Source organism: Odocoileus virginianus, chromosome 20, assembly GCF_023699985.2.
Source record: "Odocoileus virginianus isolate 20LAN1187 ecotype Illinois chromosome 20, Ovbor_1.2, whole genome shotgun sequence".
Lineage (NCBI taxonomy): Eukaryota > Metazoa > Chordata > Mammalia > Artiodactyla > Cervidae > Odocoileus > Odocoileus virginianus.
Genome location: NC_069693.1, coordinates 31,199,030 through 31,221,286, shown reverse-complemented (window position 1 = coordinate 31,221,286; position 22,257 = coordinate 31,199,030). Strand labels below are relative to the sequence as shown.

Below are 22,257 nucleotides of genomic sequence, written 5' to 3'. Positions count from 1 at the left end.
AGTTTTGGAATAATATAGTTTTTGTATCATTTTATCCTGAAACAGTTTCCTCAAGTTTAAAACCATAGCCATACATTACATTCTTTAGATTATTTATTTATTGTGCTGGGTCTTTGTTTCTGGATGTGGGCTTTCTCCAGTTTGGTGGACAGGGCCTTCTCTGTAGTTGTGGTGTGCAGGCTACTGCTGTGACTTCTCTTGTTGCAGAGCATGGATGCTAAGAGCACTGGCTCAGTAGGGCAGTGGCTCAGCACCCTTCTCTTCTCACCCTCAATATTTCCCAGCATCAGGGTCTTTTCTGATGAGTTAGCTATTCACATCCAAATGTTGTCCAAATCGTGTCCAAAGTATTGGAACTTTCGCTTCAGCACCCGTTCTTTCAATTAATGTTCAGGACTGATCTCCTTTAGGATTGACTGGTTTGACCTCCGTGCAGTCCAAGGGACTCTCAAGAGTCTTCTCCAACACCAGAGTTGAAAAGCATCCATTCTTCGGTGCTCAGCCTTCTTTATGGTCCAGCCCTCACATCCATACATGACTACTGGAAAAACCACAGCTTTGACTAGATGGACTTTGTCGGAGAAGTGATGTCTCTGCTTTTTAATATACTGTCTGGGTTTGGACCATCAAGGAGGTCCAAAAAACTATAGCCACCCATTGTTATTGATAACTGGCATTTCTTTTTATTTTTCTTTTTAGCTTTCAAAGTTTTATGTATTGAATTTTTGGACACACCTGAATCATGTGGGATCTTGGTTCCTGATCAGGACTAAACCTTACTCCCTGCATTGGAAGGCAGAGTCTTAACCACTGGAAGGCCAGGGAAGTCCCCCAGAAGCTTTTATTTTTTTTAATTAAAAAATATTATTTATTGGGTATAGCCAGTTAAAAATGTTGTGATAATTTCAGATGAACAGTAAAGGGACTCAGCCATACATATATATGTAATAGCAGTATTCTAAAGAAGTAATTCCTTATTTAAACTGTTTTATTTTAAAAAGGCCTTGATACTACCTATAAATGATAAACTCAGAACTCCTAACATTTCTGGATTACAGTGTAGGGTCTCAAACTGAGTTCTGTTCAAGTATAAAATCCTTATAGTTTCCTTGGAAAAGTGAAAGTTGCTCAGTCGTGTCTGACTTTTTGTGACCCGTGGGCTATACAGTCCATGGAATTCTCCAGGCCAGAACACTGGAGTGGGTAGCCCTTCCCTTCTCCAGTGTATCTTCCCAACCCAGGGATTGAACCCAGGTCTCCTGCATTGCAGGCAGATTCTTTACCAGCTGAGCCACAAGGGAAGCATAGTTTCCTTGGAAGAGACATACTATTAATATTATTTGTTTATAGAAAATTTTTAAAAGGCTTTGTGGATACAAGAAACAATCCCAAGGCCACATAACTGGCTAGATTACAAAGATCTGTCTTAAAACAAGGACTTCATTTAATCCAAAGATGCAGCACAACAACCAACATACCTAACAGGTTTTATGAAGTAGCAGGGTAACTACATGGACATTCTCAGCTTTGAATATGTTCTAAAGTTTTAGGGCTTAAACAACTCTAAGAGTACTTAGGAAGTATTTAACATTAAAGATTTTGATGGTATTAATAGTATTATTTAAGACTTTAAAAGTAGTTTCAGACTATTTTAACTGTCTTTTGTAACATACTACTTTTGTAGGAACCAAAAGCATTAGTTTGTGTGGTAATTAACCAAGTTAGTGTGGTAATTTTAAAACATGGCCCCAAAATTGTTGACATGCATCTCATTGCAAGGTGGAGGTTTATGTTCTGTATTCTATTACTAATCAATAGTATATATAAACAAAGTGGCACTGCAGCAATTTCTAGACTTAAGTTTACAGAGCTAGCAACTTCCACTTCCCGTCTTTGTTGGGATACTCACTGTTGAAACACAGACACTAGTCAATAAAGAACCCAAGCTGCCTGTTAGGCAGTTACCAACTAATATGGGCTCCATATGAGTAAACTGTCCTAGAGTTGGATGGTCAGCCATGTTCAAGCTATCTAGCTAGTATTACATTCTGCAGAGGCAACCTGACCCTGACAAGGACTGCTCACATTTCAGATTTGTGAATAAAATATTCACTGTGGCTTTCTTTATGCCATTAAATTCTGGAGTAGTTTGTTTTGTAACAGATTTTAGTGTTTGGATATAAGGTGCTACTGTAATGAAAACTTAAAACCTGTGGCATTGGTTTTAGGACCAGTTGGCAGACAATAGCTAGATAAATTGGGGAGACTTGGTGAAAACCTGAAGGGCCCCAGGGAGAGTGTCGAGAGACTAAAGGATGTGAGGGGGCTGTTTACAAAGTCTTAGAGTAAAGAAAATAAGGAGACTATTACGGGAAGATGGAAGAAAGGAGACACTTCTGTGTAGTGGCTAAACTTTTGACCATGTCACCTGCAGAAGAAAAGGAAATGTATTCATATCTACTGAATTTGATGATCCAATTAAGAGATTCCAGGCAGAGGCAGAATTTTTAAGACGCCACATCACTTCTTCTCATTGACTAAATAAAATGTGAATGAAGAGAAATTAGCTGAAGTAAATTTTCCATCAAAACTGGCTGGGTGTGAAAATAAAACTTTTCATTTGCAGCTTCTCCAGAGAAAAATAATACTCAAATTAAGAAACACATCAGCCCACAGATCAAATACAGATTGGGACAACAGAACCCTTTGTTAGAAATATCTCAGAATGATCTGAAGTTCCTCATGGGAGCTTTCAGAGAGAAAAATCTCTGTGAAGATTTTAAGGACAGGACGGTCTCCCGGATCCTCTCTGTTATTAATAAAAATCTTAAGAGTATCAACCACAGCAGTTTTGCTAGATTCCTAGGGTCAAGAAGGGCTCATCATGAAGAGGTTTGAGAGTGCAGCTCTGTTTTTTAAGGAAGTGGATTATAAATTGATTTGTTAGAATCTTGCAAAATGTTTAAAAGAAATGTTCTAGTTTTGAGTAAAAGAGTGATTATAAAAGGACACAGGAGAAATTCTTATGGTGAATGAGATGTATTAGCTCATGTATGTATTAGCTGTGATGATTATGCAAGAAATGGCACGTGATAGAACTGCATAGAGCTAACCTCTCTCGCTCACTCCCCCTCACACAGCGACAAGTAAAACTGAATTCGTTTGGACAGACTGTATGGATGTCGGTATCCTGATTGTGATTTACTACAGTTTTACAAGATGTTACCATTAGAAGAGGCTGTACAAAGGGTGTAAAGGAGCTTTCCACATATACATTTTTTATAATTGCATGAAAATATATTAAATATAAAAATTAATATATTAAATAAATAAGTAAATAACAACTTCCTGATGATCATCATCTACCTAAAGCTGAAAAGCCAAATATGGTTTTCCAAACTGTTAACAGAAGTTTTCTGATAAGGGGGGAACTAGTCCAAGTCGATGCTTTTCAATTTACAGTCCACAATGCAGTATGATTATCACTTGGAAATTTGTTACATATGCAGATTCCCAGGCGCTAATTCAGACCCCATGATGCAGAAACCCTGAGGGTGGGGCCAAGTAATCTGTGCTTCAGTAAGCCCTCCAGCTGGATGTGATACATGCTGAACTCTGAGAAACACTGGACTAGAATTTTGTTTTGTGATAACTATTAAGCAGATACTAACTAGAACCTTGCTATTCACATTTACTCCACTAACCAGTATTATCAAAATCACCTGCCAGCACATTAGAAATGCAGAATCTGTGCTGTAGACTTAAGAGAATCCAAATCTGCATTTTTACAAGATCTCCAGTTAACTCAAAGGCAGACAAAAGCTAAAGAAGTGGTGCCTTAGTCCTTTTGCTGAACAAGTATGTACGTCCCATGAAAATGCAGTTTCTAGTGAGAGTGAGGACACGTGGGTGCCCACTTCCTGCTGAGTCGGGGGTATTACACACGTTGCCCCAGATCACATATCTTACACAGCTCTTAAAAGGAGACAGGAAAGATCCTTCTGGTCTGAATCCTTCCAGAGCCTACGTTCACAAGCACGATGCTGACTTGTCCAGTCTTTCTTCATCTGTTAGTCCAGCTCCTGTGGGCCAGGTCTGGTTTCCAGCTGTTTACAACAGGGAGTGTCTGAACTGCAGACGCACATACCAGGGTCAGAATAGATACTATAATTCCCTCAGGCAGTTCTGACCATATTACTCTCCAGACACGAAGCTCATAACAGGAACCTTGGACACACCACCCAGGATGTTTTGGCTTCAGGACTGCAGTGTCTGCACACCTTTGTTCTCCTCCCCCCACCCCCACCCCCCGCATCGATCCTTCGATCTGCATCACAAGGCACAGACTCCTAGTTGACAGAGTACACATTAGCTATAAAATAATACTACAGGGAGCTAGAGTTGAAAGGGAAATCTCTGATTGTCCCTGACTGGATTTTCTGCCTATTTATCTTCTAGACTTCAATTCTGTGGAAGTTGCTGAAAGAACCAAATGTTATCTGAATGCACAACTGACAGCATAGAAAATCATTTACCATTTTTATGTCTAGGATTTAACTTCCATAAAATAGTAGAATTCCACATTAGTAGATGGTTTAGGGATTTCAGGGGGAGGGGTAGTTGTTTTTTAATCCTTTTTGCTAAATAAGTAGGGAGGCATAGCTAGAAAATGCTTCAAAGCTGTTAAAGAATAGATTCGGATTCTGTATATTTTGTAGAATCCTCAGAAGTGAAATGATAAAGTTGTATCTGTAACAATAAAACAAATAGCTAATGGAGCAAAGTAGACTCTCATTAATAATGGTAAGTATTATCTTAGAGCATCATAGTCTAGCTTCTGCTAGCCCCTGGAAATTCAAAGATAGATAATTTAGGGTGAACAATACACTGTAATAATCAAATTAATGAATACCTCTAATATAACTAGTTGTCAATTTCAATGTGCCAGGCATGATGCTAGCTGCTAACTAGGTGCCTTCTCTACATTCCCACAATGTGAATATTATCATTCACAGTTCACAAGGAAGGAAACTGAAGCTCAGAAGCATTGGGGCATGGGGGGGACTTTCCCAAAATCACACAACCCACATGTGCCCTACACAGAATTCAAACAAAAAGCTATCTGCCCAGAATTCCTTCTTTGGTGACAGAAGTGGAAAGGAGCTCTGAAACGAGATCACAAGCTGTCCATTGAAAAAAGGATGGATTTTAGATTCAGGCCAAAGAGTGCTACCCAACTTCTACATTTTCCCTGCGTTTCCCCACAGATGGCTCCAAATGTGCTCAGTTTATCTTTGGAAAAGTAAGACTAATTACTACCATCTACATGAATCGCTAACCATTCACATCCAATTAGTAACGCAGCATAATAACCATTATACGTGTCCATAAACTGTCAGATTAATGTTGCTGTACATTCCATTTTGTCTCAACACTGAACAAAGTATACCAGAGATTCTCTGTCTTCATGTGTCGTGAGCTTTTGAGAGGGAAAGTAGAGCAAACTGACACATTTAGGGTGAAGGTAACGGGTTGCATGATATAGACCAAGAGACTGACTAATCTACATGAGTTCTCAGTTCTCCAAGGCTTTATTTTTCTTAGAAAATGCATAAAGGGTTTTTAAAAATTATGTGTAACATAGGCAAAGGCATTTAAAGTCAATGAATCTTTAAGGGATTTCACGTCTTGATTCTTTCCACTGTCAGTCACCTTATTTCCTCCAATGTTTAAGTCATATCTTCAAGATAGACTTTCTAAAAAAGAGCTTTTGCTCAATCTACTGTTATCAAGTCAAGTTAGCCACAGTTCTTTTAGTCAGACTTCTTTGATTTCCAATGCGCTATGGACACACTTCAAACCGCCCCCCCGCCCCCCAACCTGTAGTCTTGGCGATACAATTTCCTCAAGCCATTTACTTTAGGGCCATATTTAGGGTCAGTGGAGATGGATCTGCCTGGTTCTGAATTTTAGACACCCTCTAACATGCATTAAGTCCAAATTGTATTCACTCCTAAACTATCACAGCCTAGAATGGTACAGACTGTTGGGATATGCCAATGCCTAAGATAAAAAAGTTTGTTAGGCTTCTCATAGTTTATTTAGCAGCTCTGTCTTGTAGTTCTTTCTTGTGGATTTAATGCATAGTTCTGTGAGTAGAGGAAACAAACGCTTTACTTTGTGAGGTGTTTCTAATTATGCAGGTCTATAGAAAAAGCCCTCAGGATAGACCTCAACTCCAATCCTCATTTTTTTAAAGTATTTATTTATTCATTCATTAGGCTGTGTCATATCTTATTGCGTCCTGTGGGATCATTCATGTGGTTCACAGACTTAATTTGTATCAATCAGGCTCAGTTGCTCCGAAGCATGTGGGATCTTAGTTCCTCAACCAAGGATTGAACCTGCATCCCTTGCATTGCATGGAGGGTTCCTAAAAACTGGACAACCAGGAAAGTCCCTCCAATACTGTCTTTAATGAGTAAAAACAATTTCCTTTCCTCTTAACCTCAGAATATAAATATAGATATATATACATGCACACCAATAACTCATCTTACAAGTTTAAGAAATAATTTCCAGGTGAATCTATCAAGTTTTCAAAGCAACACTGCAACTACAAATATGAGGTGGTTTGGTCAAGGCTCTTATTGCTGTCCTAGGAAAATGATTTTCTATCTCATTTTATCTTTTTTCTACACTTGAAAAATGGGTCTAATAATACTTGCCCTTTACATACCACACAGAAATGTTGCAAAGATTAATGAAATACGTGTAAAGAGCTATAAGCCAGGTAAATTAAGAGAAAATCATCATTATTCTATTGGATTCTTCAAATAAAATTTCCAGTAGAACTATGACCCTTCCTACCTTGGTGAGTAATGCAGATATAAGAATGCAGAAATAATGTGATTTTTAAAGAGGATATTGTTGTTTAAATCAAATGCTTAAATCGAATGCCTAAATCTCAAATAGATATGAGAAACAAAACAAATTTTTCAGGAAAAAGGAATGAAGCTGTCCAAGAATTAGGAAATCAAGAAAGGTATAAACTTCAAATGATGCAATCTGACACTTCAGTTGGCACCCAACCTTCAGATAAGATTACTGTCATTAGACCCATGATTTGGAAGACTTAATAAATGGACAATTAGGGTTTATTTCTCCTGGAATTAATCAAAATTAGTTGAGAGAGTCATCCAGCCTTCCCCCACATCTGTTGCTCAGCAGTGTAAGTGTAAATGTCAGTTGATTTAATTTTCATTTCTGCTGCCAGATGTTTGGGCCTCAGTTGTTATAGGTATGCAATTGCTTAAAAATGCTCTCACATTAATACAGGAAAGTTCTACTGTTTTCTGCCTTCTAGGCTTTAACTATGACAAGAAAGGAAGTAACTTTATTGTTTGTAAATATGTAACAAGGTCTGAAATTCACATCTAGCTTCACCCAGTACTTCAGCAATAGACTGATACAAACTTTTAAAATTAGCTTCCTTCCTTTGAGAAACCCAAAGTTGATTCCATGGGAGGAGAGAAAGGAGTTAGACAGAGAGAGGAGAGAGATATATCCAGAATATATCCAGAATCAATCTAGATATTTGCAAGTAGTCCATGTGCTGTTAATTTGGATATTGTCTATTGATGTAGCAAGACAGATGTGGTGGACATTTGATTTCCAGAAAGTGCTTGTTCAGTGACCTAGAGGAAAATTACCTCTATAGATACATCAATTTTATAAACTAGAGATAATGTAACCTATTTATCTAACATTTTGTTATCTCAATATTCATTGTACTAAAGAAAGTTAATCGTCTTTTCTCTGTGCAAGTTACTTATGGTATGAAAAGGAGCTTCAGGCCAACATTATCCTAGCACATTAAATACATGATCAGACTTTTGAGCCGCAAGCATACACAGCTCTAGGAAAGCATTTATGCGCTTTGGAGAAGATGATCTGCAGACGGATGAGAGATGCGTGCTCCTCTGTAAGGAGCAAAGCAGCAGGCATCTTGCTCCCTGGAAGGGTGTATACCAAGATGACTGCTGCCTGATTTGTAAGGGTGTGTGAGTGTTCCTACAGTTCCTAGGTAAAATAGCTACTCCATAAAACTGATAGCACATAGACTCATCTCGGTGCCCTGTGATGACCTAGAGGAGTGTGATGTGGGGGGAGTGGGAGGGAAGGGACATATGTGTACATATAGATGACACGTTGTTGTACAGCCGAAACTCAGACAACATTGTAAAACAATTATACTCCAATAAAAAAAATTAATTGATGGTAATACACAGAGTAACCAGTAGGTACTATTATCGTTACCATCGTCATAGATTGTATTACCAGAGTCGATGCTGGTGTATATCTGTTTCTGCAAAATGAATATTAGTAAAGCACATGCCAATTACAAATTCATGGAAAGTCTTAGGGTTATGGAAGGACTCTGCACTGTCTAGCAGAATGATCTTGAGAAAACAACAGCTCAAGCTTACTAACTTTGGGCTACATCATCTGAAATACAGGATGATACACCCGACTCTGGCTTATTTTCATGTAGTTGTTTTGAGTCTTCAATGTTGCAAAAAATAATCAGTTTACAAAATACATATTATAAAAATAGAAAGGTAACAATTCCTATTACTAGCAGAAATGAAACAAAATCTGGAGGCCAAAATTATCCTTATCTGTCAAGGCCTTCAGTTTTATGACTGAAATTTCCAAAATATAATTCATCCTGCTGGGTTCACTGAGATTTAGGGTTTTGTCCTCAGCCTGGTGGGAATGGAAACTTTATTCTTTCAGCACATTCCTTAAGAGAATGGTGCTTCAGCACAGACAAGCATTAGCCAATCCATGGAAGACACCTGTTTAACAAGAATGTGAATGCATTAAATTACAGTGAAAAATAAAATGTTTACTAAAGACCGTATAGTGTGATACAATGGTTAGGGCAGTACGTTTATAGTTTGGCACCATCAAGCACTACTTGTGAAGTCCTTAAAGCTTACAGACATGCAATATCTGTATGATTTTCTCATTTGTACAATGCAGATAATATCCCCAACCACATAGGGAAGTTTTATAAAGTACATGGGTGACTCCATTCAAAATGCTGTGTCAAAATTTGAGGAAAGTAAGCTCAAGAAATGATGGAACAATTGTTGTTGTTACAATTTTTTTTAAACTTAGTTTTTTCTTTTAATTTATTTATTTTAATTGGAGGTTAATTACTTTACAGTATTATAGTGGTTTTGGCCATACATTGACATGAATCCACCATGGGTGTACATGTGTTCCCCATCCTGAACCCCCCTCTCACCTCCCTCGGCATCCCATCCTTCAGGGTCATCCCAGTGCACCAGCCCTGAGCATCCTGTCTCATGCATCGAACCTGGACTGGCAATCTGTTTCACATATGATAATATACATGTTTCAATGCTATTCTCTCAAATCATCCTACCCTTGCCATTTCCCACAGAGTCCAAAAGACTGTTCTATACATCTGTGTCTCTTTTGCTGTTTCATATATAGGGTCATCGTTACCATTTTTCTAAATTCCACATATATGTGTTAGTACACCATAATGGTGTTTTTCATTCTGACTTACTTCACTCTGTATAGTAGGCTCCAGTTTTATCCACCTCATTAGAACTGATTCAAATGTATTCTTTTTAGTAGCTGAGTAAGACTCCATTGTGTATAGATACCACAGCTTTCTTATCCATTCGTTTGCCGATGGACATCTAGGTTGCTTCGATGTCCTGGCTATTATAAACAGTGCTGCGATGAACACGGGGGTACACGTGTCTCTTTCAATTCTGGTTTCATTAGTGTGTATGCCTAGCAGTGGGATTGCTGAGTCATCAGTTCAATTCAGATCAGTCGCTCAGTTGTGTCCGACTCTCTGTGATCCCATGAGCTGCAGCACACCAGGTCTCCCTGTCCAACACCAACTCCCGGAACCTACCCAAACTCATGTCCATTGAGTCCGTGATGCCATCCAACCATCTCATCCTCTGTCATCCCCTTTCCTCCTGCTCTCAATCTTTCCCAGCATCAGGGTCTTTTCAAATGAGTCAGCTCTTCACATCAGGTGGCCAAAGTATTGGAGTTTCAGCTTCAGCATCAGTTCTTTCAATGAATATCCAGGACTGATTTCCTTTAGGATAGACTGGTTGGATCTCCTTGCAGTCCAAGGGACTCTCAAGACTCTTCTCCAACGCCACAGTTCAAAGGCATCAATCCTTTGGTGCTCATCTTTCTTTATAGTCCAAATTGCACATCCATACATGACTACTGGAAAAACCATAGCCTTGACTAGGTGGGCCTTTGTTGGCAAAGTAATGTCTCTGCTTTTTAATATGCTGTCTAGGTTGGTCATAACTTTCCTTCCAAGGAGTGTCTTTTAATTTCATGGCTTCAGTCACCATCAGCAGTGAATTTGGAGCCCCCCAAAATAAAGTCTCTCACTGTTTCCACTGTTTCCCCATCTATTTGCCATGAAGTGATGGGACTGGATGCCATGATCTTAGTTTTCTGAATGTTGAGCTTTCAGCCAACTTTTTCACTCTCCTCTTTCACTTTCATCAAGAGTCTCTTTAGTTCTTCTTCACTTTCTCTTATAAGGGTGGTATCATCTGCATATCCGATGTTATTGATATTTCTCCTGGAAATCTTGATTCCAGCTTCTGTTTCATCCAGCCCAGCGTTTCTCATGATGTACTCTGCATATAAGTTAAATAAGCAGGGTGACAATATACAGCCTTGATGTTCTCCTTTTCCTATTTGGAACCAGTCTGTTGTTCCATGTCCATTTCTAACTGTTGCTTCCTGACCTGCATACAGATTTCTCAAGAGGCAGGTTAGGTGGTCTGGTATTCCTATCTCTTTCAGAATTTTCCAGTTTACTGTGATCCACACAGTCAAAGGCTTTGGCATAGTCAATAAAGCCGAAATAGATGTTTTTCTGGAATTCTTTTGCTTTTTCGATGATCCAGCAGATGTTGACAATTGATCTCTGGTTTCTCTTCCTTTTCTAAAACCAGATAGAACATCTGTAAGTTTACGGTTCACATATTGCTGAAGCCTGGCTTGGAGAATTTTTAGCATTACTTTACTAGCGTGTGAGGTGAGTGCAGTTGTGTGGTAGTTTGAGCATTCTTTGGCATTGTCTTTCTTTGGGATTAGAATGAAAACTGACCTTTTCCAGTCCTGTGGCCACTGCTGAGTTTTCCAAATTTGCTGACATATTGAGTGCAGCACTTTCACAGCATGATCTTTCAGGATTTGAAATAGCTCAACCGGAATTCCATCACCTCCAAGCTTTGTTTGTAGTGATGCTTCCTAAGGCCCACTTGACTTCACATTCTAGGATGTCTGGCTCTAGGTGAGTGATCACACCATCATGATTATCTGGGTCATGAAGGTCTTTTTTGTATAGTTCTTCTGTGTGTTCTTGCCACCTCTTCTTAATATCTTCTGCTCCTCTCAGTTCCATACCATTTCTGTCCTCTATTGAGTCCATCTTTGCATGAAATGTTCCCTTGGTATCTCTAATTTTCTTGAAGAGATCTCTAGTCTTTCCCATTCTATTGTTTTCCTCTATTTCTTTGCATTGATCGCTGAGAAAGGCTTCCTTATCTCTCCTTGCTATTCTTTGGAACTCTGCATTCAAATGGGAATATCTTTCCTTTTCTCCTTTGCTGGGTCATATGGCAGTTCTATTTCTAGTTTTTTAAAGAATCTCCACACTGTTCTCCATAGTGGCTATATAATTTGCATTCCCACCAACAGTATAAGAGGGTTCCCTTTTCTCCACACCCTCTCCAGCATTTATTGTTTGTAGACTTTTGGATAGCAGCCATTGTGACAGGTGTGAGATGGTACCTCATTGTGGGTTTGATTTGCATTTCTCTGATAACGAGTGATGTTGAGCATCTTTTCATGTGCTTGTTAGCCATTACAATTGTTATTGTTATCATCAGCGTCATCTCGGTCAGCATATTTTATGGCAGTGTTTCTAAAATTGAATAAAATAATCTAAATAAAATTGGCTTAAAACACATAGAGTGAGAGAACTACGAGTTTGATGTGTAGTTTAAATCCTGATAGTTCATGCTCTGTTAATCCACTTGGTTCTGGAGGCAGGGCTGGTCCTGAGGGTACATCAGGTTTGGTCCTTAGACTGAGGTGTCATTCTCTGAAAGTACCTGGATGCCCCCACCACTACCTCCTTCATCTCTGTGATACACTTAATTCCCTCTTCCTGCTCATAGGCCTCTCTGAATGAGTAACAATACCCAGGATTTAGCAGAAGGCAAGTCTCGATCTGTCCTGACATAATACTGTCTTTTGAGAAGGCAACCTTCTTTGATGAGACCCTAGAAATGTCACTAATAATGCTGATCTCTTTCCACTGGGGCTAACTTCATTTTCCTTCTTCCCTTAACAATGACCAACATTTACTGAGTTCTTACTCCCTATACTGTATCAGGGATCCTACAAAACATGTTATATGTGCTATTTCTTTCAATATCCAACCTACATTTTGCTACTGACAAACTATTTTATCAACATGATATCTAAGATAGAGGAATACTTTTTGCTGTTACCATATCTCAAAGTAATTGAGAAAATAAATGCCTTCCTAAGGCCACAGTTCTTAAACAATTTTGTCTTAGGGCTTCTTTACACTTATTTTTACACTTGAAAATAATTGAGGAGATCAAAAAGCTTTATTAAAAAAAAAAAAAAACAAACATGTTACTGGCTATATCTCTCAATATTTACCAACCAGAAGTTATGACTAATTTTTTAAAAGCTTTGGTTTATTTATGCTGGGTCTCAGCTGTAGCGTGTGGGATCTAGCTCCCTGACTAGGGATCAAACCCAGGCCCACTGCATTGGGAGCGTGGAGTCTTGGTCACTGGACCACCAGGCAAGTTCCTACAACTAATTTTTACAATCAAATAGTACACACGTGCACGTCGTTCATTAGCCATTGAGCCACAATACTACACACGTCATGGTGCCTTTGGAAAACTCCACTCTCACAGGTGAGCACAGCAGAGAGACAAAGGCCAAAGCATGACTATTATTATAGACATATTCTGACCTCATGAAATCGCCACAAGTGTCTCAAAGACCTTAATTTACTCTAGACCATACTTTGAACACGCCATTTTAAAGGATAAACGATTTTTGCCTCCCCTCCATAGTCTCCTGTATATTTCAACCATTCTGTGATCTTTTGTTAAGACTAGGGAGTAGGATAGATGAAGCATATACACTATAGAAAAATGTTATCATTCACACCTTACAATTGCTGAAATCAAGGCTTAGAAAAGAAAAGCACTTTTCCTAGCACATGACTTATAGGTATTGTTTTAATGGTTTATAATCCCGTATCTTTCTGTCCCCAACCCTGGGCTCTTCATTATCATGTTATGCTGAAGCCACTGAAGATCCATCAACCCAAGATGGATGAGAATTTAGTAATGGTCTCATTTTACCCACATACTACAGAGAACTCTGAAGCCCAGAGGTACCATTAAGATAGGTCCTAGAATTGAACCTGTGTTTCCTGAGTGAATTCATCATACCCATCACCTTGCTTCTTTATGTGCACATTAAGAAGAGGGACCAGGGATTTCCCTGGCAGTCCAGTGGTTAAAACTCCATGCTCCCAATGCAGGAATCATGGGTTCGATCCCTAGTTGGGGAACTAAGATTCCTCATGCCAGACTGTATGGCCAAAAGAAAGAAAGAAAGAAGGACCAAAGTGCTAACTTCAAGGTGTAGATGAGCTAAGTTTCTTGGCAAAACTACACTGAATAAAATAAACATACTACCTTATATGACTGTTATTTATTTTTATGATTCTCTTCCCAAGTAGCCTATTAGCAACTTAATTCCTTGATTTATTTTCTTCCCAAATGTATAGCATCTAGTACAAAGCCTGATATCTAATGGCACATTTGTACAAAGATTACATTTTCAAGGATGCTTGTCTTATTTGCCTATCTGTCATGTTTAGTAGTGCCAAAGAGTAGAGAGTTCAGGCTTTGATGTTAACCCTGGTGGATTTGAACCTTATGGTATTAGATCTTGACCTTATGTAAGGTCCTTGACTTCCCTAGATCTCACCTTGTACATTTCTGAAACAATGCTCAGAATGTGTCCATCTCAGTGTTGTGTTTAGTCGCTCAGTTGTGTCCGATTCTTTGCGATTCTATGGACTAGGTTTGTCTGTTCATGGGGGTTCTCCAGGCAAGAATACTAGAGTGGATTGCCATGCCCTTCTCCAGGGGATCTTCCCAACCCAGGGATCAAAGCCAGGTCTCCCACACTGCAGGCGATTCTTTACCATCTGAGACACCAGGGAAGCCCCAGTGTTGTTATGAGGAGTAAAGGAAACAAATGTTTGCACACAGTGGTGATTGCCATACTGCCTGAAATTAGGTAGCATCTCAAATTCTAGTTTGCTTTGATTGCCACACCCAGACATTTAGATCTAGACACTGAATCAAAAGAGATCATAGGAGAGTTGCTTTGTATGCATCCAGGCAACTTTCCCAAATCAAGGTTCTTATGATGTCGAAAGACCAGTGAGCTTCTCCAGTTCACAACCAGACAACATATCTTGGGCTTTCATTTTTATTTTCCTGTTGGCTAAAAAGCACAACAGAAAGGTCCACATGGAAATAAGTGGCATGTACAAAGGAGGCTCCTATAATCATAAAACAAACCAATCCTCCCTTTGATCACAAATTTCCTGAGTGGATTCATGCTATTCTCTTTGCCTATAGCATTCTTGCTTTTCCTCTTCACCTCTCCAAATGGAGCACTGCAATTGACTCCTGGTGGGCACTAGAGAAGGCATCATACAGAACTGATTTCTTCCTCACATGAGTAGTTAGGACGTGTTCTGCCATTCTATTAGGCAACCTGTCTGTAGGCCAGTAGTTACTGCCCTACTGCAGAAGCCCCGCCTGTCGGTGGGGAAATATATCTTTAACAACCTGTGCTCACAGTGTCTAGGAGAGAGGTAAGAAACGTGTTTGCCTCACTAACTATGATGGTTTATTATGTATTGAAGGATGAGGAAGTAGAAACTGTATTTCAGTTCAATGGTCTAGTTTTGTGTATTCAGTTCTTTGGTATGTTTAGTGACTAGTTTATTGGATCATAAGTCTCTTTAAGATGGACACTACAAGGGACAAAATCAAAGACCAAAGATAAAGGTCTCTAATTCAGTATTTCCCACTTTCACTAAGGTCTCCTATTTATATACGAAAGGACATTTGTAAAACATCTAACTGCCTTTTTAAACCCATGCCTAACCCATCACTACAGATAAATATCCAGATATTTTCAGATTTATTTTAGATATCAGTTTCCCTGAGAAGTCACCCAGCACATCAATTCTGTCTTAGATGCTTTTTATATCTTTTCTTAAATAAACAAATGTAGGTTTCTATGGTATTCTGTGGAGTGCAGCTTTTGTTTCTTTGTAACTGCTACATAATTATATTGGAAATGTGAAAAACAATTCAGCAGGAAATCAAATGCTGGCTCAGTGTGGGTATTTTTAAATCCAGAGATACACAAATATTAACCGGCAACGAGATTTAGATACTGTACCTAAAACACAATCTAATGACAAGCCTTATTTAAAAGCTAGGGAAATAAATAAATAAATAAATATATATATATATATATATATATATATATATATATATGCTCAAATAGGACATTTTTACAAACACAGATTTTCTTCACAGTACACTTAGAATTGTTTGTTTTGCTAAAAAAAAAAAAAGAAAAACAGTTAAATAAATTCAAGACAGAGACGGTTCTAAAAAGTCACTGTCTCTTAAACATCAAGTTCACAGCAGTCTACGTGAAAGAAAATGTAATGATGGGGACTTTCCTGATGGTCTAATGACTAAGACTCCACACCCCCAATGCTGGGGGCCCAGGTTTGATCCCTGGTCAGGGAACTAGAACCCACATGTTGCAACTAAGATATTGCACAGCCAAATAAATATTTTTAAAAAACCAACAGGTAATGAGGCTTATATTATTATTGTGATTGCTAAAAACAGATAGAGACTATGTTTATATCATATTACATTATAATAGTATGATATGTGATAATAATACACTAATGTCATCTATATCATAAAAATACCATTCAGTTCAGTTGCTCAGTCATGTCCAACTCTTTACAACCCCATGAACCACAGCACACCAGGCCTCCCTATCCATCACCAACTGCCAGAGTCTACCCAAACCCATGTCCATTGAGTCGGTGATGCCATCTAACCATCTCATCCTCTGTTGTCCCCTTCTCCTTTTCTCCTCAGGGTCTTTTCAAAAATACCATTATAATACAGTATATACATATATAGCCTCTGTATCAGCCAGCTGAGTCTTAGTTCCCTTTTGAGTATTAGTTTCCTTTTAACCAATAAATAAATACATTAGATTGATCAAGGAAATTGTTGATGTTCAGGTCAGTCATTGTTAATGGAACCTAGGTTGGAATTTATATGTGTTTGGCTACATAGTCAAAACTTTCCTTCCACATTTGTCATCCAAGGTTTTATCCCTTGTTCCCCTTCTTCAGCCTATTATTAAGCATTCATTGTCAAATTATAGCAGCAGGTGTGTGGAGCAGATTTTGGCATCATTCCGGGCTTATCTCAGTAGGTTACAGGAGCTTCAGACTTCAATATAAGGAGTCTCTTTAGTTCGTTTTAAATTTAGGAAACGGGAAGTTCTTAAAAATCCAAATTCCCCTGGAATGGATAGTTCACAGATACAACTTTTAAATGTATGCTCCCCAACCGGACCTCCTCTTTCAGTAGGGAAAAGAGCCTCTCAGTGAAACCCCATTATGTTCTAACCTAGTTTATACAGAGCTAGTCAAAGGAAGGCTGTGAACTCAAACTTTGAAAGGATGGACCATCTTTTCTGACTTACCATGAATCATGATATGTCTCAGTAGCAACTCACTGTCACTAAAAGAAGACTGAGGTTCAGTAGTCAGAGATTTGGCTGAAGTGTCAGATAAACCTAAGATCAAATCCAAATTTAGCCACGCAAATATGAGGAGCTTCAAGTGTGGTGTCTTGGCTTTATTAGATGAGAGAAGTGGTGGTACCAACATGTGGACCCGTGATGAGGATTTAATGGATAAAGGGCACTGGAAGAGCTGGAATGCTGCCTAGCACACAGTTAGCAGTAACTCTTAATTGTATCATTATTTTCATCCTCATCACTAAGGTTTGCAATTTCCAGCAGTATTTACTTTACCCTGTTGCTCATTAGTTTTAACCAGATGCCAATTTCTGTTCATTGAGACTTCATTTCTAATGCAGTTTTAGTTTTTTTTTGTTTTTTTTTTCTGAATTAGGACTGCAGGGACTGTAGCAATGGTTCTCAAAGTGTGGTCCCTGGAATAGCAGTCTCAGCCTCCCATGGGAACTTGTTAGAATACAAATTCTTTGGCCCGGGAATCTATGTTTTAACAAGCCCTCTGGGTGATTCTGAGCCACCATCACAGGCAGAGTCTTCCCTTTCTCATTCTCCAGGCTCTCTGTTTCACCCATAGCCTAGTCTGCTGCTAAATCTGGGATGCTAATATTCTGAATGCTACATTTCCCTTATTTTAATATTTCTATGTATTTGATGGACCCCTCTGACATAGAGAATAAGATCATTTCTTGTACCTGGCATCCGAAAGCAATCATAATTTGCTCTACTTAACTTTCCAACCATATGTTCTTTTCTCTCTGGAGTTCTCTGATCTTCAGAAGACTTGATCAAGATGTGTGTTAATTTTGAAATACATCTCTGACAAAAACCTACTCTTACTTTATGACCCTGACAAAAATACAGCTTCCACAAAGGATCTTCATAGAGAAGACTGTCTCTCCCATCCAATGGAAAAATCCCACCCTACTGCAAATTACATACTTTCTGAGTAAATGATAGAGTTTCAGTGCTTGCCTTAGAGATAGTTTCTTTACATTCTAACTCATTGCTTCTTTGTGGCAAAGAGCATAACTCTTGACCTTGGGAATCATGTGGGATGGACTCTTGCCCTATAGTCACTTCAGGAGCAAGAAAATATTAGTATCATAAGTGAGGATTTAGTCACTGAGTCTTGTCCAACTCTTTGTGGCCCCATGGACTGTAGCCCCCAGGATGTGAAGAGACAACTCATTTGAAAAGACTCTGAGGCTAGGAAAGATTGAAGGCAGGAGGAGAAGGGGATGACAGAGGATGAGATGGTGGATAGCATCACTGAGTCAATTAACATGAGTTCAAGCAAGCTCCAGGAGTTGGTGATGGACAGAGAAGCCTGGTGTGCTGCAGTCCATGGGGGTGCAAAAAATCAATCATGACTTAGTGATTGAACAATAACTAAGTGAGGGTTTAGAGTAACCAATGCCCTGTCACCTCAAATCAGACAGAAGCAAGTTATTCTAGTAAAAAATTCTACCATTCAATGGCCACCTGACCTGACACTGAATTGCTAGGTGAGTAGGGGTAAATTCAAGATGGAATTGGTGTCTATTTTTAGCCCTGGTTTTTAAGCATTGGCTTAGGGAGTCCTATAATCAGAAAACGTGCTGCATTTTCATTCTTCAGGCTTTGCTGCTTTGTAACCTGCTTCTGCTTGTTCAATACAGATCAGATTAAACGATAAATGGGCTTGTTGGGTAATGAAGTGTGGGCTGGCATAATTCAGGGCTTGCCGCAGGCTCTCAGAGGGAAGGATCTTAGATCAGAGGGCTGGCTCCTTGTGGGGACAGCGAGGGGACCTGGGGCTCCTCTCTGCCAGCACCTTTCTCATGGTCTCTGTCCCTGACTCTTCAGAGGGCTTAATATTGTATGGGAGAGCTTCCCCTTGAGCACAGTCAGTGCCCCACAATTTTCACACAACGAGAGCACAGTCACTCCCGCCCTTCACGCCTCAGCTTCAGTCACTCAGGAAAGAATGACTTTAAAAACTTCAGAGAGCCATTGTGCCGATGTGCTTGTCAGCTCAAGACTTTTAACAAAGAGCTGAGTGGGGTTTTATATTAAAGCAGAGATCCTCTCCACCAATGAATCAATAATGTCTGTTTAGAACTCATCAGGCTGATATCTTGTGGTATTAATTCTTATTTCCTCTATTCATTCATTAGCTCAGCAAACATTCACTGGGAGACTCCACAGTGCTAGGCTCCCAGGATAAAACAGTGGTCAATAACAAAGCAATAATGTCTCATGAGAACAAGAACTTTATCAACGTATTTTCAGGGAATTCCTTGGAAGCCCAGTGGTTAGGACTCAGGGTTTTGACTGCTATGGGTCTGGGTTTGATTCCTGTCAAAGAATTAAGATTCCATAAGTCATAAGGCATGGCCAAAAAAAAAAAAAAGTATTTTCAAATCCTCAAGCAAATAAATGGGTATTTTAGGCCTCAACCAGTCACTTAAAGGCAAAGAGCATGGATCTTTGAGACCTGACAGCAAAGGAACTTAACCCGGCTTGGATATCAAGAAATAATAATAGTATTTGAAGCTTACACTAGTGGTCACATAGGAGAAATTGTTGTAGTTTTATAAATGTGCTAACAGATTTATAATAAATAATACCAATTGCTACTTAAGCTGAAATTCTAAAGAATCCATAGCTAATGAGTTCACAGCTGTTAGAAATACTGTGTCCAGTCCTTTTTCTCAAATAAGGGGTTGGAGCAGAACATTTGGGATGGACATATACTATAATGAGAAGAGGAAGCTAGAAGGGAAGTACCTGTGTGTAGGCTACAGATCTGTATCATTCTTGGTCATGCATCACTAAGATTTAGCATTCCAATCTGAAATTACTTTTTTAAAAATGAATGCCCAAAATATTTGGAAATGCCACCTCCCCATCAAGAGGTGACATTTATTTCTCCATTCCGTAAACCTGCTCTTGGTAACATGACCTGCTTTGACCAATGGGATTTGCAGAGTTGATGCAAATAGAGACCTGGCAAGTACCAGCTCTTCCATGGAGTCACAAAGAGTCGGAGATCTGAATGATAAATTTAGATAAAGGACTAATAGTTTATGTTTAAACTATTAGTAGGCACCAGGTTTGGCCTGGAGAAGGACAGAGAGGAGGATGAGGAAGGAGGGGAGGGGGCACTAGGGAGGAGAAAGAAGAAATGTTAAGTCCTTTCCATATGCCAGGCTCTTTTTATGCGTTTTACCTGTATTATCTCATTTTGTCATAGCAAACTTCAAATACATCAACTGAAGCTTAAAGAGATTATGTGGTGTATTCAAGTCACATATAAAGCATATGTTTGGCTGTGAAAATTTGCCTTCATAGTTTGTTTTTACCTAGGAACCATTACTGCTTTCTGAGAAGGAGATGACAACTACAACCTTGGTTTGGGTAAGAAGGAGGCTTTTCAGGCTGCCAGACTGGCCCGGACTGAGGAACAAAGCTCCTCCTTCTGGACACATGTTTGTAGAAAATTATACCTCCCAAATCATCTTAAGATGATACTGCCTCAAGAACTCATTCATTTGTATATTCTCAAAATAAAGCTGGGTGGTTTTATCTGATGACAAGAAAGCTTAAGTTTTAGGCCTATCCTCTTTAATTATATGAAATGATAAAATTAATGTTTACTTTATAACTACTGTTATAATAATATTAACATGAGCATTATCAACAAAACTTTACTCTGTGTTAGGAAAGATATTAGCATGTAAGCATATTCATTTCTTATCACACACCTCTAAACGTGTTTCATTATATACCCCATTTTAGAAATAGGGAATCTAAGCCACAGAGAGAAGTTCAGTAACATATCAACTAAGTGAGTGTGGATAAATGAAAAAATAATGATTTCATCTAAGCAACCGGATTTATAAACTTGCTCACTTAACTCTGACTGATACCTGCATTTTCTTCCCAAGCCCATGTGCTTCCTTTATTCCCCGAGAAACCACTGTTGCATTTGTTTAGTCACCAAGCTGAGTCTGACTCTGCGACCCCATGGACTGTGGCCCAGCAGGCTCCTCTGTCCATGGGATTTCCCAGGTAAGACTACTGGAGTGGGGTGCTATTTCCTTCTCCAGGGGATCTTTCTGACCCAGGGGTGGAACTCACATCTCCTGCATTGACGGGTGGATTCTTTTACCCCTGACTCACCAGAGAAAAACATAACTGAGGATAAATCAACCTACTATCATGCAGGCTTCATAATCTGTTCACATATCTAGGCTCTCCCCCACCTACTCCTCTCTATCCAATACCCTCAAACCTGGAGATTACTGTTTGCTGTGACTAGTCAGCTTGCTACAACTTGCACCGGAAAAGCTTGAATTACTATTCGCTGTGTACCTCCTGTCCTTTATCTACAGTTGTCTGCAATAAGAGTTACTGTCAAGGATTTCAGGAGGGTGGTTTATAAGAGAGAAGAGCAGGGCAAGACACAGGGGTAGAAGCTTCATATGTTCTGTGTTTTTCTGGGTTAGGACTAAGGAGCTATTAGTCATAGTGACGTCTTAAAGGAGTTCCTAAAAATCTGTATCTCCAGCCTCAATCTGCAGGCTAGAACAAAGAGAGGGGCAGAGACGAAAGAGATGGAGAGGCGGTGGGAGGAGTTCGGTAGAATGGATGCACTCAAAGAGAAACAGAGAGGAACTGAAGGAGACATTAAGTGCATATTCAAGTAAGTGGAGGAGGTGTGCAGAAAATGGGCACAATGGTGGTCGAAACTGGTGTGAGTTGCCCACCCAGTGACACTCACTGGGGCCTCTTCTCCTCACACTCGGAATGACATTCCCATTCTTCTCTGGAAGGAAATCTTATTTTGGATGCTGACCTCTCTCCCAGGAACCCGTCGCTTCCCCTTCACTTCCCCATAATGGATTTTCCACTTCCCTTCATTATAACCTCTATGGTTAAGAGTATTGACTGCTGCCTTATGGCACCTGCATGCTTGTCTGAGGGAGGGTATAGCCGCAGAAACTTGCCACGCGCCTGTGTTCCCCAAGAGTCACATCAGTCATGTGCTGCCACAGCTTCTCTGATACTTGGGAACCCCGGAACCACTCCAGCCCTGAATTCCACTGTCCACCTCAGACTGGAATCATTCGTTCCCTTCTGTGAGTTACCCAACTGGACAGTGGCTTCTCTCCATCTGCTTCTACTCAATTCTTTCATTATTTATTATTTTTTAAAATGTTTATTTGTTTTTAT

At 39.4% G+C, this 22,257-nt stretch overlaps 1 protein-coding gene and 1 non-coding gene across 2 annotated transcripts in view; both read right to left on the bottom strand.

Annotated features, from left to right (window-relative positions):
- Positions 1-22,257, bottom strand: part of CDH8 (cadherin 8) — a 390,162-nt gene that overhangs the window by 96,388 nt on the left and 271,517 nt on the right. The window lies entirely within an intron of this gene.
- On the bottom strand, positions 6,109-6,237 carry LOC139030099 (small nucleolar RNA SNORA18). The gene has a single exon (XR_011482412.1). It is a non-coding gene; the product is annotated as a small nucleolar RNA SNORA18 (small nucleolar RNA).